The sequence below is a fragment of the Tursiops truncatus genome, chromosome 16, assembly GCF_011762595.2.
Source record: "Tursiops truncatus isolate mTurTru1 chromosome 16, mTurTru1.mat.Y, whole genome shotgun sequence".
Classification (NCBI taxonomy): Eukaryota; Metazoa; Chordata; class Mammalia; order Artiodactyla; family Delphinidae; genus Tursiops; species Tursiops truncatus.
The window spans coordinates 73,298,588-73,318,110 of NC_047049.1; the positions used below are offsets into that span (position 1 = coordinate 73,298,588).

The following is a 19,523-nucleotide window of genomic DNA, read 5'->3' on the forward strand; positions in this document are numbered from 1 at the left end:
CTCCTAATGAAGTCACTGGGAAAACTGCTTATCCGGGGATTTCCAGCGAGGCTGACTAAAAAATCCTCTTGATCCTGGTGAAGTTGACTCAGTTTATACTGAGGTTGGGCCTGGGTAAAAGGTGTCAGCCACCCTCAGTACTGAGGAGAGGTATTTAAGAACAGGAACATGAAGGCAGAAGCAAATAAGATTGTCAAGTCTGTCTGGTGACAGCAGCCCATCATTTTCCAGTCTGACCCTGGGCCACTATGTGTCCAGCCAGAGTAGCCAAGCCTGCCAGGATGGGTCCCTGCTGAAGGCGGCTGTCTTGCTGCACCCAGCACTGTGGTTATGGGTGTGGACAGTGGAGCCAGTGTCTGAGTCTGTTATCCCAACTCCAGCTCCTGCTACCTGTATGGCCTTGTGTCACTGTGTCCTGATCTAGGCCAAGGATTGGACACCTCTCATTGGGATTGCTTTGGAAATTAGAAACCATAAGCTCTTAGGAAGTTTTTGCACATCCCTCCCTATGTGGGGGCAGTTTTCTTCTGGCTTCCCAGAGAGTGCTCGTTGTTGTGTCCGCACGCGCGCGCGAACAGAGGGCTGTGTGCTTATTGTTGTGTACGCACAGACACGCACACCTGCAGAGTGACGTTAAATAAGGAACTATGGGGTGGGATCAGAAAAGGACATGCCTGAGGACATCCCTAGAAATACACGCTAGAATCATCCCCACTGGGCAGGTGGGGGGAGAGAGACAGGCCTTGAGAGACCCAAGTGTTACCGAAACGCAAGTCCATGTGCCCAACGCACAGTGAGGCCAAACAATACCAAAACGCCGGAGTTAGGAACAGAGAAAGGTTTATTGCAGGACCATGCAAGGAGACGGGTGGTTCATGCCTTAAAAAAAAAACGCCGAACTCCCTGAAAGTTTCAGCAAAGCCCTTTTACAGGAAAGGTGAGGAAGGGGCGTGGTTAGCTGTTGCAGACTTCTTGGTGTCAGATCCTTTGTTCCTGAAGTCAGGTCATAGGTCACGATGTTCCTTTAAACCTCCACCGAAACAAATGTTACTCTGTTCTACAAGAAAGGGAAGGTCGCAAGGCACAGCTTTCACCCTTCGAGGTCCAGGCCTGGCTGAGAGAAGGGGGTCCCTGCGCGGGGAGCGGGGGGCAGGTTACCCTGCCCCAGAGCGTTCGTCCAGCCCCCAGTCTGGGTCCTCCCGCCAGTGCCCAGGCCTGGCTGAAGAGGCAGATCTCAGTTGGTGGCTCCCTCAGGGCCGGGTCCCCAGACCCTGCCCAGCCGTCATCGCTGAGGGAGCCAGGCACCCAGCACCCAGCTGGCCCTCAGGCTCCTCAGGCTGTCCAAACGGTGGGGGCCCGGTCGCTCAGACTGTGTCCCATGCAGCCTGCCGCTGCCATTAGGTCGCAGAGGCAGGGATGGGGGAGAGGTTGGTTCACCGCCGCCTCAGAGCCTGGGCCCGGCCAGTGGACTCGTGGCGAGGGCTCTGGAGCCCTGAAGGACACCCCTAGCCTGTTCCCTGGGCCCCCAGCTCACCCACCAGCCCAAAGCCGGGGAGCTGGAGGGCCCCAGGGAGAAAGAAGGCCGGGATCTGCCTCTTACCTCACTCTCCACCTGACGACCACCACTCCCCCCGAACACTGGCTCAATGCCCCCCCTAAGGGTCGCTCATTGACAGTTGCTCACTTGGGGGCGGGGCCCACTGTAGCGCGGACCAATGGCTGAGCAGGACCTCTAACCCGGCTCTAACCGTCCGGCATTAATGGTCTCCCGGTAACTGTTGCCTGGTAACAGCGTGGGGGAGGTGGGTAAAGCTCGCGGCAATGGCCTAGGCATGCACACTGCAGCACGCTATTACACTAGGAATTATCCAGGATGCAGAACAGGTAAAATGGGGAATTGAGTCTGGAACCCAGGTCTGCCTCCTCAGAGCTGCGCACAGACCCTCTCCGGGAGCGGTGGAGAGGGCTGTGAGGTGTGACTGGTTGCGTGGAGGAGGGGTGAGCCGTCGGCAGCCCAGAGGGCTGTGTGTAGCGGTGTTGTCTGAGGAGGGGATTCAAGTAAGGGGCCCCCAGGAAGTGAAGTCACCTCCTTGGCAACAGACCCCAACAGAACTCTGAGTCCCGGGAGCCAGGCACACACATTCTAGCGACAGCCCCACAGCCGGCTCACTTGGCTGGAGACGCTTCACAGAGACAGATGTTCTCCTGCTGTGTCCTGACTTCCCAGGGTTTCTGCTTCAGGAAACCCCTGAGTGGGAGGTTTCTCAGATGCGTTAGACGGTTCAATGCTTAACCTGGACGACTCTGGTCCTTTACCAGGAGGTCCCTAAGGGAACACGAGGTGGCCGAGAGCAGGCCAGTCCAGGCCCGGCCGCGTCTGGGAGCCCTCCCCGGGCAGCCTCACGTCCCCGCATCTCCATGTGGGGGGAAGGGGGACTTGAGGGGAGGTTTCCCCTCTGGGCAGGAACGGGTGGATGGGAACGTGGTCAGCTGGTGGTCCCGTCATGATCACACTCAAGCACAAGGGTGAGAGAGGATTCCTGAGGTGCCTTTTATCTGTGCCAACGTGGATCCAAGGCCCTCAGGTTGTCATCATTTTCCCCTCCTTGGAGGAGGTCTGTGCAGAGAGTGGTGTGTGTGTGTCTGCAGTGGACATGGCTGGTGGGTCTGAGGGGCAGCGCAGGCGGCAGGCAGGGCTCTGAGGCTTCCAGGGCTCCACACAGGAGATCGCACAGGAGCTGGTCCATGGCGCCCCCTGCTCCATCTCCCTGCAGGAGGGGCAGGAGCCCCACACCAGCAACAGAGCCCAGGGCAGGCTCAGGGTGAGTGCCAGCGAGGAGGAGACTGCACACCCAGGAAGCCCCAGAGCCGCCCTGCCCCTCCCCTGGGTCCCTCCTGGCGTCCTGCTCCCAAAGGAATCTGGGCCCCCATCTCCTCTCCCACCCGCCCTCACGGCCCAGGCCCTGCCCGGTCCAGCTATAAAGTCACTATCCACATATATGTGGGAATCTCAGAAAGAGACTTTCATAGGATTCCACTTCATTTTTTTATTTTGGCTGCGGTGGGTCTTCGTTGCTGCGCGTGGGCTTTCTCTAGTTGCAGAGAGCAGGGGCTACTCTTCGTTGCAGTGCTCGCGGGCTCTAAAGCACAGGCTCAGTAGTTGTGGCGCACGGGCTTAGTTGCTCCACGGCATGTGGGATCTTCCCGGACCAGGGCTCAAACCCGTGTCCCCTGCATTGGCAGGCGGATTCTTAACCACTGCGCCACCAGGGAAGCCCCCACTTAATGTTACGTCAACTTTGTTTCTGCATTTTTCTACAGATTTTCCTCTTTTAACTCCATCCTCAGGTGTCCATGTTGGCCTGACTAACCTGATCCCTCCCGCCCCAGGGAGACTCTGTGTTCTCATCCCCAGAATGGGATGTTTTGATAACAATCACAGGGATGATGCAGTTAATACAGGGGGAGCTGTCAATACTGTGCTACAAACTGCCCTGAGATAGTAACACATGTAACCATCGCCCACCGCCAATTCACTTGTGAAGCCAGAACGTTTATTCTGCTGAGGGCACTCCTGTCCCACCTCTTGCCTCGAGTCCCTGAGGCTTGGGGATTCAGTCTCAGCTCCAGCCCCAGCCCTCCTGGTGTCCTTGACGCTGCCTCTGACTCATGTCCCTGCTCTGTTCCACCCCAGGGGGAAAACGTGTCCACAGGGGACAGGAATGAGACCTGCATGGTGTGGAGCAGGCTGGAGAAGCTGGTGGGAAACCTGGTGCCTGCCTTCCTGGGCGGGGCCCCCTCCGACCTCCCCACATTCCTGGGCACCTACAGGGCTTTCCCTACCACCCAGCAGATGCTGGAGCTTCTCTTCACAAGGTGAGCACTCTGCTCCTTATGGGACATTGGTGACTCGGCCACCTTCTAGCTGTGACATGTGGGAATGTCACTCCACCTCTCTGAGCCTCAGCTGGCCCCTCTGCACACTAGCGTAAAGGGAGGACCAGCCCCCTACGGTGACTGTAGAGACCAGCGGGTCCTTCACGGAAAGTGCTTTCTGCGGGCCTGGCCTGTGGAAAGGTCTGCTGGAGAGGCCGTGGTTGTGCTAATTCATCATGTCCCTCCTCCCCACGAGGAAGCCTCTGCCTCAGTTGTCACTGTGCCTCTCACCTTGGGATGAACTCTTTTCCCAGTTGAATGGTGATGGGTGATTCCATTAGGGGTGCCCTGTCCTGGGTGGGTGAGAGCAAGTGTTCCTGGGAGTGGGCAGTGGGGCCCCAGGCCACTCAGATGTGTGCGATGGGGCTGGAGGGGCTCATTCATTCTTCACATATAGAGGAAGGCCCACTAGGTGCAGGCGCTTTTCTAGGAACACCCATCATTTAACGCATCGAGCAGACATCAGTCCTGCCCCTCAGGGCTTCCATTCTACCGGGGGTCACACTGTCACACTAGGCATCACATCCAGGTGTGTCCTCAGGACAGTCCCTGTGACGCCTTCCTGGCCGCCTCTAGTTATGGATGCATCCTCCCTCACTCTGATGAGGACGGTGGACCCCTGCACCAGCTGAAAATGTGAGTGGGCTTTGTATGTATTCTTTTTTTTTTTTTTTTTTTTTTTTTTTTGCGGTACGCGGGCCTCTCACAGCTGTGGCCTCTCCCGTTGCGGAGCGCAGGCTCCGGACGCGCAGGCTCAGCGGCCATGGCTCACGGGCCCAGCCGCTCCGCGGCCTGTGGGACCTTCCCGGACCGGGGCACGAACCCGCGTCCCCTGCATTGGCAGGCGGACTCTCAACCACTGCGCCACCAGGGAAGCCCTGTGAGTGGGCTTTGGTTCAAGAGGGAGGGACTCCCTTCTCCAAAGAACTGCATGGAGATGTGGGGTCTGTAGATGGGCAGGGCTGGCAGAACCCTGGATCCCACTCATCTGATGGTTCGTGCTGAGGGCAGAGGTCCGAGGGCTTCTCCTGGAAAAGAGGAAAGGAGTCCAAGAGTGCTGCGGACGGGGCTGGGGTGCCGTGAGGAACATTCGGGAGGTCAGAGGCCAGAGTCAGCCCCTAAGAGAGTCCACACCCGTCCCCTCTCCATCCCAGCCCTGCCTCCACCCCCCATTCTGGGACTCAGAACACAAGACGTGGAGAGCATCCGGCTCACTGTTTGATGGATCTGGTTAGCAGTGGTGCTCAGCAGTGGTGCAAGTCCATTTTTAATATTTTTTATTACATATACTAAATTGTTTATTCTATGATATGAAGTTCACTTAAAATAAAATTTAATAGTTTGATTATTTTAAATTGTACATGTAAATGGCAGTAAGTACATTCACAGTGTTACATAACCCCCTCTAACATCTATTCGAGAACACTTGTACCCTTTTGGTCGCTGAATAATTTTCATTCCAGAAACACACCACAGTTGGTTTTCCTTACATCTGTTGATGGACATTAGGACGGTTTTACCTTTGGGCTCTTGTGAATAGTGCTGCTCTGAATACTTGTGTACCAGCATTTGAGTGTCTGTATTCACTTCTTTTGGGTATTGATTGATCTAGGAGTGGAATTTTGGGGTTGACTGAAAACTGTATGCCTGTCCTTTTGAGGATCTGCTCAAGTCTTGTATACAGTGGTTTTTACAATTAGACAATCCCCCAGAATTTAGGTGTACTATTCACTTCTTCATCTATGTTGCAATTTCCTCTCTCTCTCTCTCTCTCTCTCTATCTTTCTCTCTCTCCCAGGTCCCTCACTCTGGGGAAGAAGCCTGTACATTTTGAGTTGCTGACTGAAGAGGTTCCCGTGGCCTGGCACCGAGGGAGACCAGCAGACAGAGGAGCACCTGGGTCCTGACTCGAGTCCACAGCCCCAAACCCCTGGGAGACACTGGCAGAGGCCTCCAGCTGAGTCCTGTTCAATTCCTGGCCTACAGATAGTGTGAGATAATGTTTGTTGCTTAAGCCACTAAGAGTGGCTAATGCTGTCGCACACAGTGGATCACTCTCGCGGCCATCAAGCACCAGGCCCTGGCCCTGGCCTCCCTACTGTCCCCTACTGTCCTCCCAAGCTCCCACCAGCCACACTGGCCCCCTTCTGACTCCCTCTCTGGCCAAACACATTCAGCTTCTATGTTTCGTGCCTTCTTCTAGGCTAATTCTCCCCAGATGTGTGCAGGGCTGGCTCCTTCTCGTCTCATTGCTGGGAACAGACATGTCACCTCAATGCAGCCTTTCCAAATCCCCTCACCTAGTGGACTCCAGGACCCCGTTGTGGCACCCTGCTGTTTTTCGATATAGAACTTGCTGTTTTCTTTCTTTTGTTTCTGTATTCTTGGTTTTGTCTATTTTCCCTTCCAGACTGTGAGCTGCTAGAGGGCAGGGACCCTGGTGGTTCTTTTCATCATGGCCCCATTTGAGGGCTCAGGTCACAGCTGGTGAGTAGATAAGAGGCTCCATCCTGCCACTGACAAGCTCAGATGTTAGAGATGGATGCTAATAAGAGGAGGTACAGGCCAGGTCAGGGGCAGGGGAATGTTCAGGAGTCCAGGGGACACTCTCATGGCCCCCGTTGCTCCAGTAGAGCACACTGGACACATCATTCCCCCTGATGGGAACCACCCATACTACACACCAAGCAGGGAAGCCACAGCACAAAACATTCCTTTGTTTCAGAGACTTCAGGGCATCAACTTTCCTTGGGCCCCGGCATGTTGGGCCCCCCCCCGGAAAGGGGCCCTCTTGTCCACATTGGCCCTGTGGTGTCCAGTTCCCTTACAAGGACTCCTCAGCACAGCCAGTGCAGTGGTTCTTGCCTCAATTTCAAATGAGGACCCTGATGGTCTAACAAGGGGGAATTTCTTTTAATCCAAGGAAGAGTGATCCAGGTTTCAATTATTGTCTTTCTTCTTTTCCATTTTTCACCATCCAAAGGTCCACTCCTTCCCTGACCCCATGCCCCATGGTCCCTTCCTATAATGTGTGAGTGTCAGTGTACACTTGTGTGGACATGCAGAGGAATCTACTCCACATGTTCTGGGGTCCTAGGAGTTCTAATTCCAAAGCAAGCCCTGTGGGAGGAGGCAGCCCTAGCCTAGGAGGTCCAAACTCTCCCTTCATCTCAAGACTCTGCCCCTGCCCAGTGCCCTGGGTTTTCCCTGCCCCCTTCTGGCCCTCAGTTTTCCAATTGTACAATGATGGGTTAAAAAAAAAAGACGTTCTAAAGCCTGCACACAGTCTGACTAGCCTTCCACATCCCTGGGCTGGGTATGTCTTGGTGATACAAGCACCCTCAGGCATTCCTTACAGGTTGGAGTCACCCCAGTGGCTCTTGGGTCCCTCTGACCTGCAGCCAGGAAGGGGTTTCAGCCTCAATTAACCTTGTGCACTGAGGAACAAGGGACAGTTCCCCAAGATGTGCTGAGGCACTGTAAGTAATAGAAGATGACATGGATGCGGACCAGGCCAAGGAATGGGATCTTCAGAATAGATGAGCCACCTTCAACCTTGCGACTGCCATGGTACCTACGAGGACGTTTCTGAGATGGGGATTGTCACGTCAAAGTTCACACCGTATTTCAGTGCAAAACCAATAGTTTCCTTAATATTAGATTTCCGTAATATAACAGAAAACCCAGAACAATACAGGCTTAGACAAGAGGCAGAGTTTTTCCTTTCTCATGTAAAAAGATCTATGAACTTGGACAGTCCTTGCTGACCCTGAAATGCACATGATTATAGTCAGCCATCATCTGTCTTTCTGTTCCAGCAGCTTTTACGTAGTGTCAATCCTCAAGTCAGTCTCCTACCCCAAAATGGCTGCTGGAGCACCAGCCTAGACCAGCCACCATGTCTTCATTTCTGAGGCAGGACGGAGCGAAGATGAAGGGCCATAGCTCCCACACAGCTGTGTCTGCACTGTCTAAGCAGTCCCCAAAGCTCCAGGTAATCTTTCTATTCACAACTGATTTGCCTGAAGTTTGGCCACTCTGAGCTGCTAGAGAGGTTAGAAATTAGAGCCTTGAATTTGGTGAACTGCTGTCCTCAATAAAAGAATGAAAACCAAGTGTTGATGACTAGTACTCTTTTCCTACAGTAAACAGCAGGATGAAGAGTTAAAGATGGAATACTCTTCAGATGAGTTGTTCATTCATTTCCCCACAACAGTCTCTCCTTGTTGTTTCTTCATTCCCAGAGAAATTAGAGATGTGGTTTCTAACCAGGATATTCGAGTATTAAAGATTCTTTCAATTCCTGCTGGTGACTGGAAACTTTTGGTAGCTTTCGTTTGCCTGTACCTTGAAAGCAGCTCAGAGAAATTCCTCTTCTGTTCTCTAATGAGGTGGAGAGACATGGAGGGTGGTGTCTTTGGGGGAAGCAGCATGTTCAAAAAGCTGGATCAAAATTCAGTATCTGTCAAAAAAAAGATCTCTTTGATCAAGGAAGTAGAACTATCAGACATCGCCATTTTGACACTAGGAACCCATGGACCATCGTTTTGATTATTAGTAAAAATAATCCCCCACCCAATAAAACCCCACATGGTAAAACTTATTAGTGACTGAAAACTGATGGAAGGAGAATATGATTTAAAATTTTTTTGATACCCGTTATTTGACTCAGGTTATTTGACCGAGAACCCAGTTAAGATCCCCTAAAGAAATCTTACAAAGGCAGACTCTGTAGTCAGTAAATTATGATTTGGACAAGAAAATGTGTCATTTATTTTTTTAAAATTAATTTCAAGTAAAACACTTTCAGGAAATTAAAAATAAACACGGGTATGCAGACCTGGGGTCCTGAGGCCGGGAGGCGCCCCGCCCCACCCCCTCCCTCCCGAGGAGAGAGCGCAGGCGTGAGCGGAGGCAGGTGAGAGGGCTACGCCGCTGGGATGCTGGGGCTCCTGAAGGACCGCGTCCCGAGGAAAGGGAAGTTGGAGACCGAGTCGGTCCCCACACTGTGACGCTCCCGGCGAGGTAGCAGTGCAGAGACGAGTAAGTACAGCTCTACCCGCAGCCCCTCACCGCGCGCCCCCCGGCCGCCGCCCCCCGCCTAACCAACAGCCAGGGGCCCGACCCCTCCAGCCCCGAGGGAAGCGAGCCTCCCTCGCTCCTCGGCTCCGGGGCCGCCGCCACCGGCCGCAGGGTGAGGACGCCGGGCCGGCGCCACGAAGGCGGCCGTTCAGCGGTGGGCGCCCCGCGCGCTCGCAGCCCTCCCTCCTCGGCGCCCCTCGGGCCTCCTCGCGGCGGGGCTGTCCCCACGCGCCCGGGGGGGCTGGCCTCTGGGTCTGCGGACGCCGGACTCGGCCCCGTCGCCGCGGGCTCGCGGGGCCTGGACGGGGAGGCGGCGCAGAGGAGCCCGAAGACGGGGCCGCGGGGCGGGCGTGTCGGGCGCGGTGTGTCCGGAGCGGTGCAGGGGCCTCTGCTCTCGGGACGCGCGCGGGTGATGGGCGCACGCACAGCTCGGGGATCCTGGACCCCCGGCCGCCAGGAGCGGTGTTCAGACGGGGGCCTCTGTGCCCTTTCCTGAAGCCCTCAGGAGGGTCAGCTCCAAAGGCTGAAGGTTCGCTTTCAGCGTTTTCACCCTTGATTAACTGAAATGACTCGTAACTGACTCGCAGAGCGCTCTCTGGAGGGTGACGTGGGACATAATAACATCTAACCAAAGTTTGAAATAAGGAAATTCTGGGCTTTTTGCGTATGGAGGGCTTTTTGACCAGTATGTTTCTCTGGTTTGTTTTACTCTTTTCCAGCAACAAGCCCTTGCGAAGCAGCGTTACTCTAAGTTAAATGAGCATTTAAAATTTCATTTTTGAGTAGTTATCATAGATGCTCAAATATTTGAAAATTCTAGCTACTAAAAAGGGCTTGGTTGTTTTGGGGGGCTTTTTGGTAAATGTTGCATGAGGAAGGGAAGATTTCTGAATCATGAGAAACGTTTATTTCATGATATTCTGCCATGCAGCACTATTGCAATTTTGAGTATCTAACAGTGGGTGAATCTCGATTGTCCCCAGCAAATGCATAATTTGTTTGAGAACAGTTTGTTTTTTGTTCTGTGGGGGTTTTTTTTTGTAGTATTTTGTTGGTACCAATCTACCTAATTAGCTAGCTTCAAATCATAATAGAATGTAGTCAGAAGTAGTGGTTGATGTAAGGTACAGTGCTTTGTTAAGAGAGATAGGTTGCCTTTCTCTATTGAAATTTTTTCTTGACTTAGCACATTTTCCACACAAAACACTCAGGAATGACTTTTAAAAACACTTCAGTTCCGTCTCTGGTAATGAGGAAGCAAGCACATGTTTTCACTGTTGAAAATAATGACACACATTTCAAAGATGGGGATCTGGTAACAAGAGGAATTGGAGCATTGAGTTTGGTGAATTGGCGGCCTCAATAAAACTGAGTTTCTCTTCTAAGGGAAAAAGAACGAGAACCACCTGGTGATGACCAGGGCTCTTTCCCTACACTAAACAACAAGAAGGGGAGGAGATGGAGTGATTTTCAGATGAAATGGACATTCATTTACCAACCACATACTTTCTTTTTGGTGTTTCTTGATTCCCAGGGAAATTAGAAACGTGGTTTCCTCACCAGGATATTTGAGTGGGAAGATTCTTTCAGTTCCTAGACAGGTGACAGAATCTGTTGTGTAGCTTTCATCTGCCTGTCCTTCTAAGTAGCTCTGAGAAAATGCTCTTCTCTAATGAGGTGGGCAGAATGGGAGGGTGGTGGACCCTTTTGGGGCAAGTGTTTTAAAAGCTGGACCAAAAGTGAATTGCTGTCTTCAAAGAAATGGACTGACTAGACCCCAGCATTTCGAACTTAAGGTCACTTGCAACGTCATGGAGAAATAATCCACACCATATAAAAATCCACCTCATCAAATGAATTATTGACTGAATATTGATGAAAGAAAATAACATTTTGAAGAATTTTGATGTCTGATATTTGACCTAGGCCAATCGACTGAGTACAAATAATGATTAGTAGACAGAACTTCCAAAGAGAGAATTTATAGTCATTCAGCTGTGATGTGGACAAGAATCCTGTCGTTTATTTGTTAAAAATAGATCCCAACCAAAATACTTTCAGTTTATTAAAAATAAACATGGATAAACTATAAATAATTTACTGTGCTGTGTTTTCAAAGCAGGATCAAGGAATTAAAATGTCTTTCTCAACACTATTTTTCAAATATTATTATAATGCTGATTGCAGTGTTTATTAAACTCAGTAAAAATTGTTGAGGAATTTAAGTTCTCTGAGGTCAGATCACTGGGTCAGAAGAGCAGGGTTAAATTGGAGGGCAAAACTATTAAAAATACAAAATTGACTTTTGTCATTTTAAATGTATTAGATCGATGGCTATTTAAGTTGATTCTATGATTAAAATTTTTGTGGGTATAGTAGTTTATGCTGAATTACCAAATAACTCAAAATTTCAGCAGCATATCACTCTCTATTTCCCACATCTCAGCGCTGGGTGGGTGTTCACTTTGAGGAGGCTGCACTCCTTCACGTGGTCGTTCAGGATCCCAGAGTCTCCCATCTTGTGCCTCTACCATCCCTAGGACCTCCATGAGCAGAAGGGCCAAGAACCAGGAGAAATGCATGTGGGAGGTTAAAAGGGCCAGGTCTGGAGGGACACACATCAGTTCCTCTCCTGCTCCATTGACAACAAAGTGGTCCTGTGGCCACAAAGGAGGCTGGGAAATCTTCCAGCTGTGTGCCCCAAGAAGGGGAGCATGGATTTCCATAGACAAAGTTGTCAGCAACAGGAGTAATTCATTAGATTTACTGTGTTTTCAAATCTATATTGAGTATTTATCATACACCAAGCACTGTGTGGAGAGTAGAATGAGATTTGATTTTTCTTTAAGTATAATACTTTTATTGCACCTAGGTTTATTTTTTTTAATTTAATTTCATTAAAATTTTTTTTTAGGGCCTCCCTGGTGGCACAGTGGTTGAGAGTCCGCCTGCCGATGCAGGGGACGCGGGTTCGTGCCCCGGTCCGGGAAGATCCCACATGCCGCGGAGCGGCTGGGCCCGTGAGCCATGGCCGCTGAGCCTGCGCATCCGGAGCCTGTGCTCCGCAACAGGAGAGGCCACAACAGTGAGAGGCCCGCATACCACAAAAAAAAAAAAAAAAAAAAAATTATTCCTTTTTCGAATTCGTTTCCCATTTAGGTTATTACAGAATATTGAGCAGAGTTCCCTGTTCTATACAGTAGGTCCTTGTTGGTTATCTTTTTTAAATATTGCAGATGTACATGTCAATCCCAAACTCCCAGTCTGTCCCTCCGCCCCAGCACCCTTCCCCTCTGGTAACCATAAGTTCATTCTCTAAGTCTATGAGTCTGTTTCTGTTTCGTAGATAAGTTCATTTGTATCATTTTTTTCTTTTTTTAGATTCCCGATGTAAGTGATATCATATGATATATTTGTCTTTGTCTGTCTGACTTCCCTCAGTATGATAATCTCCAGGTCCATCTATGTTGCTGCAAATGGCATTATTTCAGGGGCTTCCCTGGTGGCACAGTGGTTAAGAATCCGCCTGCCAATGCACGGGACACGGGTTCCAGCCCTGGTCTGGGAAGATCCCACATGCCGCGGAGCAACTAAACCCGTGTGCCACAACTACTGAGCCTACACTCTAGAGCCCACGAGTCACAGCTACTGAAGCCCATCCACTTAGAGCCTGTGCTCTGCAACAAGAGAAGCCACCACGATGAGGAGTCCTTGCTCACCGCAACTAGAGAAAGCCTGCACGCAGCAACGAAGACCCAACGCATACAAAACTAAATAAATTTAATAAATTTTTAGAAAAATGGCATTATTTCATTCTCTTTTTATGGCCGAGTAATATTCCATTGTATACATGTACCACATATTCTTTATCCATTCATTTGTCGATGGACATTTAGGTTGCTTCCATGTCTTGGCTATTGTAAAGAGGGCTGCAGTGGGCATTGGGGTGCATGTATACTTTTGAACCAAGTTTTTCTCTGGATATATGCTCAAGAGTGGGATTGCTGGATCATATGGTAGCTCTATTTTTAGTTTTTTAAGGAACCTCCGTACTGTTCTCCATAGTGGCTGTACCAATTCACATTCCCACCAACAGTGTAGGAGAGTCCCCTTTTCTCCACATCCTCACCAACATTTGTTATTTGTAAATTTTTTTTAATTTATTTTTTAGCTGTGCCATGTAGGATCTCAGTTTTCCAACCAGGGATGGAACCCGTGCCCCCTGCAACGAAAGCGTGGAGTCTTAACCACTGGACCGCCAGGGAAGTCCCCATGTTTGTAGATTTTTTGATGATGGCCATTTTGACTGGTGTGAGGTGATATCTCATTGTAGTCTTGATTTGAGTGTCTCTAATAATTAGCGACGTTGAACAGCTTTTCATGTGCCTCTTGGCCATCTGTGTCTTCTTTGGAGAAATGTCTATTTAGGTCTTCTGCCCATTTTTTGATTGGGTTATTTGTTTTTATGGTATTGAGTTGCATGAGCTGTTTGTAAATTTTGGAGACTAATTCTTTGTCAGTTGCATCATTTGCAGATATTTTCTCCCATTCTGTGGGTTTAAACTGAGAATTGATTGAGCAGCATCTTGGTCGGGGAGAAGCTCTGAATCCATAGAGGCAGAGAGGACATGGTATAAAGTGCCTGCCATCCTGGGAGAAAAGGATAAAGACAACCTGATCTGGAAGTTCGGGGGATGATTTTAGATTTGGAAGCTGCCTGGAGATGATAGGATTTGGACTCCACTTTCAGAGATGAGCAAGATACGGGTGTGGAGGAAGATGCAGCAGGAGCTGTAGAAGCAGGTCTTTTAAGTACAAGGTGTCATAAGGAATATAATGCAGCCATTAAATTCATATTTTCTAAAATTTTAAATGGATGGAATAATTACTAATGTTAAATGAAAAAGTGACCAGTAAATAAGCTAATCTCATTTTTTAACTCTATATAAATTTGGATGGAATTATATAGATATGTTGAGTGACAGTCTTCTAAAATTTTTTACGGTTAATTTAAACAGAAAAGTGCCATAAATTACATTGGTTGGATAGACTAATTCTTCCAAACCAGACACACACAGCTGGGATGTAGACAAGTGAACACCAGCACTTTCTCACCCTTTCCCTGCAGGTCCTCTCCCTGTGAGGCATCGACCTCATCTCTATTCTCTGCTGTGGACCCAGGGCCGCCTGACTCAGGGGCTCATTGGCCTATTGTGTCATAGTCCAGACAAGGACTTCCACTAGAAGGCACCCCTCAGAAACACTGAATCTACAGAATTTGGTTTGCTCTAACAGCAGGACTGTGAAGGTGGGTAAGTGTGATTGACTTCTGCTGACAGAACTATAGAGCCCTGCAGCACTCTTCCCACTTCTCACAAGGCCACCAGCGGGCGGTGTGTAGCTGCTTCTGACAAACACACTGCCCCCTTCAAAAGCAGTCATTTCCAAGTTAGCCTTCGTCAGAATGTGTTTTATAAACTTAGAGGAATTCTTTAAGGTATATTTGCTTGCTTTCCTTCTCCAATGTCATTTGGAAACTAGTGAAAATCCACTAAAAGTAACAAATATAAGATGAGCCACTGACTGGATGTTGTCCCTTGTGATCTTTACAGGCATTTAAAAGTATGTGTCCATATATATGGAATCTAAAAAAAAAAAAGGTTCTGGAGGGCCTAGGGGCAGGACAGGAATAAAGACGCAGACGTAGAGAATGGACTTGAGGACACTGGGAGGGGGAAAGTTAAGCTGGGACGAAGTGAGAGAGTGGCATGGACTTATATATACTACCAAATGTAAAATAGATAGCTAGTGGGAAGCAGCTGCATAGCATAAGGAGATCAGCTCTGTGCTTTGTGACCACCTAGAGGGGTGGGGTAGGGATGGTAGGAGGGAGACGCAAGAGGGAGGAGATATGGGGATATATGTATACATATAGCTGATTCACTTTGTTATAAAGCAGAAACTAACACACCATTGTAAAGCAGTTATACTACAATAAAGATGTTAAAAAAAATAATGCCAAAGGGAGTTCCCTGGTGGCCTAGTGTAAAAAAAAAAAAAGTATGTGTCCAACTCCTCCCCATGTCTGTCCACCTCTGGACCTTCCTCTCTCCCTCCAACCATCTATAAACATCTGTTTATGTAAAACATCATCTATGTAACATATTAGAGATATTTTTCAATCACATTGCCCCTTCTTTGTGCTGTGAACCTTTGGGTGGCACGTTGTCTGCTTGTAAGACAGTGAGAATGTCCCTGACGCCCTAGGAGACAATTGAAGGTGGGCAGTAGGTCTCAGTGGAGTCGGTCAAAAGTGGAGATCTCCTACTCAGCACAGCCAAGATCGGGTCCACATGTCTCCTATCCCCAAAGCACTGTCTGCTTTCCCCCTGGGGAACTTTGCTAAAATCCTGTCTATCCTGAAGGAGCATCAGGGTCATTATTATAATGGTTATAATAATTATGGGAGAGAGGGACTTCCCTGGTGGCACAGTGGTTAAGAATCCACCTGCCAGTGCAGGGGACATGGGTTCAAGCCCTGGTCTGGGAAGATCCCACATGCCGCGGAGCAACTAAGCCCGTGTGCCACTGAACCTGCACTCTAGAGCCCGCAAGGCACAACTACTGAGCCCACATGCCACAACTACTGAGCCCGCATGCCTAGAGCCCGTGCTCTGCAACAAGAGAAGCCACCGCAGTGAGAAGCCCATGCACCGCCACAAAGAGTAGCCCCTGCTCGCTGCAATTAGAGAAAGCCTGTGCATAGCAACGCAGACCCAACGCAGCCAAAAAAATAAATTAATTAATTTAAAAAAATAATTATGGGAGAGAGATGGGTTATGATTCTAATTACCTGGTACTCTACCTACAACAGCCTTCACTGTATTACATTACAACTGATGCTCAACCTTCTGGCAGCAGAGTCTACACCTTGGTTTCAGTATATTACAGACCGCCAGCCCTGCACTTGGCAAAGAAGACAGGCCAATACTGCTGAATGAATACATTTGGGAAGCAAGATCTGACAGGTTTGAGAATGTATTTGAAATCAGGACTCTCCCAGAACTGTCCTGACAGGAGGTCATCGTAAATCGGCTGCCACCTCACCTGCCAGGCCCTTTACACCTGCTGGCCTTCTCATAGCACCCTTCAGCCAGGACCCAGCTGATCCCAGGTATCTCGTAGATCAAATCTCACCATCTGCTGACTTCTCTTCCTCACTTTGGCCTCCTTGATTGTCCTACTGTGTGGCTGTCCACTCCAGGGCTCAGGGGATGCCTCTGATTCCCTTGGGGATCATGTTAGTGTACAGGAATGCACATGATTTTTAACATTGACTTTTGTATCCTGTTACTTTGCTGAATTCATATATTAGTTCTAACATGATTTTTGTGGCATCCTTAAAATTACTCCATATGAAATCATGTCATGTGTGAACAGAGATAATTCTGCTTCCTCCTTTCAAATGTGGATGTCAGTGATTTATTCATTTATTAATTAATTAATGTATTTATCTATCTTAACTGCTGTGGCTAAAAATACTAGTGCAATGTTGAATAGAGTTGGTAAAACACAGCATTCTTACGTGCTTCCTGATCGCAAAGGGAAAGTTTTCAGTCTTTTACCATTGAGTGTGATGTTGGCTGTGCGTTTTACATACATGGCTTGGATTATGTTGTGGTAATTTCCTACAAACGTAGTTTTAGAGCGTTTTTTATCATGAAAGTGTGTTGAATTTTTTTCAGTTGCTTTTTCTGCAATAACTGAGATGATCATGTTTTTTACTTCATTCTGTTAATGTAGTGCATTACACTGGTACATTTTCTTAGGTTGAAACATTCTTGTATTCCAGGAATAAATCCCACTTGTTCATGGTATATATTCTTATTACAAAGTAGTTATAACTGATTATTATATAAATAGATGTATATGTTCTCCCAACCTCAGCTCAGGCTTCCCGAGTCCTGGTAGAGTGGCAGGTGATGGCCAGGACACAGCACTGAACCACAGAAGTTTATGCCTCTAATTAGTCGTGATTATTGTTATTACTAATCCATGACTGTTGTTTCACACAGTCAATGACTGTCTGACTGAGACCTGCTTCCCCCCATCTCCTGCCTCCGTCTCTCAGACTCCACTCCTTCCTTCTGGGATTCACTCACTTCTTCCTTCAATACATCTTTCCTCATGCTCAGTGAGAGCCTGAGAGAGGCAGACTCTTAGTCTTTTTTATCTGAAGATGTTCTTATTTTGCTTTTATTCTTGAGTGATAGTTTAGAATGAAAAGTACATGGACCTCACTTACCACCTCAGTAAAACAAAATGTCCCGCACTCCCCACCTCCACCCTGTTCCTCTGTTTACTTATGTTCAGACGCTGGCCTTATAATCAGACACTGGCTGCCTGAATCATGGGCTGTCTTATTCTGTTTGGGCTGCTATAACAAATACAAAGAGACTGGGTGGCACATAAACAATAGAAATTTATTTCTTGCAGTTTTACATGCTGGAATGTCCAAGATCAAGGTGTCTGGTGAGTGACCATCCTCTAGTTTATAGGTGGCCCTCTTTTTGCTGTGTTGTCACATGTGAGAAGGAGCCAGGGGGCTCTCTCAGGCCTTTTTTACAAGGGCACTCATCCCATTCATCGGGGCTCTGCCTTCTGACCTCATCACCTCCCAAAGGCCCTGCCTCCTAATATCATCAGCTTAGAGGTTAAGTTTTCAGCATATGTACTTGGGGGGACATAAATATTCAGTCCATAGCAAAGGCCTAGTAGCTTTCCCCTCAGGGGGGTCTCTTTCTTGCTCACCCAGAGCCCAGACAGTAAAGTTTCCTCAGCGAGTAGAATGTTTTCTAGTCCCCCTTCTGTTAGGGGCACAGTCCACCAGCAGACCTGGCTTTCTGTGTGTGTCCATCCCTGATCCCTGCCTCCTCTCCCACCAAAAGGCAGTGAAACTCAGTCCCTCACCTGGTTCTGTGGACCAGTAGCAGGAACCTCACCTGGCAGCTGAAACATTAGATCACAAACTTGCACCCAGCTTTCCTTTCTCTCTTCACTCCCAGAGCCTTTCCCTTGCTCTCTTCTGAGCTTGGCCAGGCCATCACACGACTGGGTGTTTTGTAGCACAAGGGTGTTTGGACTGTGTGGTCTGCATCTTTCCTGGACCAGGAGCTGTCACATCCTTGGCAGCTGCAGTCTCCCTTGTTAACAATGAGAACATGCGTAGGCCTTTAGCTAACAATACTCTTGTGGATTTTTTTATGTAGTTTGTTTTTTTTTAAGCTTTCTGTGTGTAGAAAATAATTCTGGTTCTCCGTTGCTTTCTTTTAAAGTATCCTTTTAAAAATAAAATTAATTTAAGAATTCTGGGAAGATGGCAATTGTCGTGGAAGCATAGTCTTTGTCTTCCAGAATACCCACATAAACACAGAGCGGTATTAAAAACAAAACCCATGGGCAATATTTACAACAAGACTAGATGACAAGGTATCCCCCTGTTACCACAAAATACAAGTGAACAACAGCCATGAGACCTGCCCAATATCACCATGAGTGTTGGGAAAGGAAAAGGAAGCAACAGCGTAACTGGACGCCTGAGGGCCCTGCGCATGCTCAGTACAGGAGCAGGTGCGCCCGCGTCCGCCCCCTTCCCGGGAGAGCCCCACGCATGCGCGGTGCCGGAGCCAAATGAGGACCCGCCGCAGAGCCTTGAGCTTGTACAGAGCAGGAGCCAGGCCGGGAGCCGCAGCTGAGACTGGGAGGACTAGGTTCACTCCACCAGTGAGTGAGGCAGAGGTCTAAGGTAAGGCATGAAAGTCCTTGACTTCTCCCACTGAGCCCCCAGGGCTCCACTGGGACTGCACCCCACAATTGACATCCATTATAAGGTGTGTAATCAAAATAAGTACGATGGAAACAGTAAAGAGGAAGGACAGAGAAGCTCAACTCAATGCTTGAGCCAGGGTGAGGTGAGAAAGGCACTGGCATTAGGCACAAAGTTTCAGGGACACCAAACAACTCAGTAATCAAGATAACTGAAATTTTAATGCAATAATTTTTCGAAAACCAAATTCAATGCCAAAAAGTCCTTGATGAACAAAATATCAAACTTTGAAATAAAGATAGAATCATTAAAAGTCCCGTATTGAGCCATATTGGAGCTGGAGGCAAAAGGAAGCGCCAGTAATACTGACCCTGTCTTTATTACAGTTTCAGGAGAGTGTTCCAGGAGCCCTCCTTGAGGAATCTACTAAAGAACCAGCTTCAGAAACCACAATAACTAAAGAGACATTGCAATAAGGATTAGTGTGAGCAGTAAATATATAGTTACCTCTAGAATCAAGATTAAATGTGGGTTAAAAAGAAGAGGTTATACTATGTAACTGATACAGATTTGGGCCCTTGGACTCTTCAGTCAACATAAATTGATAAGAGGCCAGACAAGGAATTCAGGCAAGCCTTTATTGGGACTCATGCTGAAGCACAAGGGATAAAAACAAGTA

At 48.6% G+C, this 19,523-nt stretch overlaps 2 long non-coding RNA genes across 2 annotated transcripts in view; both read left to right on the forward strand.

Moving 5' to 3' along the window:
* Positions 1-8,867: 8,867 nt before the first annotated feature.
* Positions 8,868-12,823, forward strand: LOC141276695 (uncharacterized). The gene is made up of 2 exons (XR_012326659.1): positions 8,868-8,979; positions 12,460-12,823. It is a non-coding gene; the product is annotated as an uncharacterized lncRNA (long non-coding RNA).
* A 3,093-nt stretch (positions 12,824-15,916) lies between these two features.
* Positions 15,917-19,523, forward strand: part of LOC141276697 (uncharacterized) — a 34,774-nt gene continuing 31,167 nt past the window's right edge. The window contains exon 1 of the long non-coding RNA XR_012326661.1: positions 15,917-16,192. This is a non-coding gene — a long non-coding RNA (uncharacterized lncRNA). The remainder of the gene's footprint in view (positions 16,193-19,523) is intronic.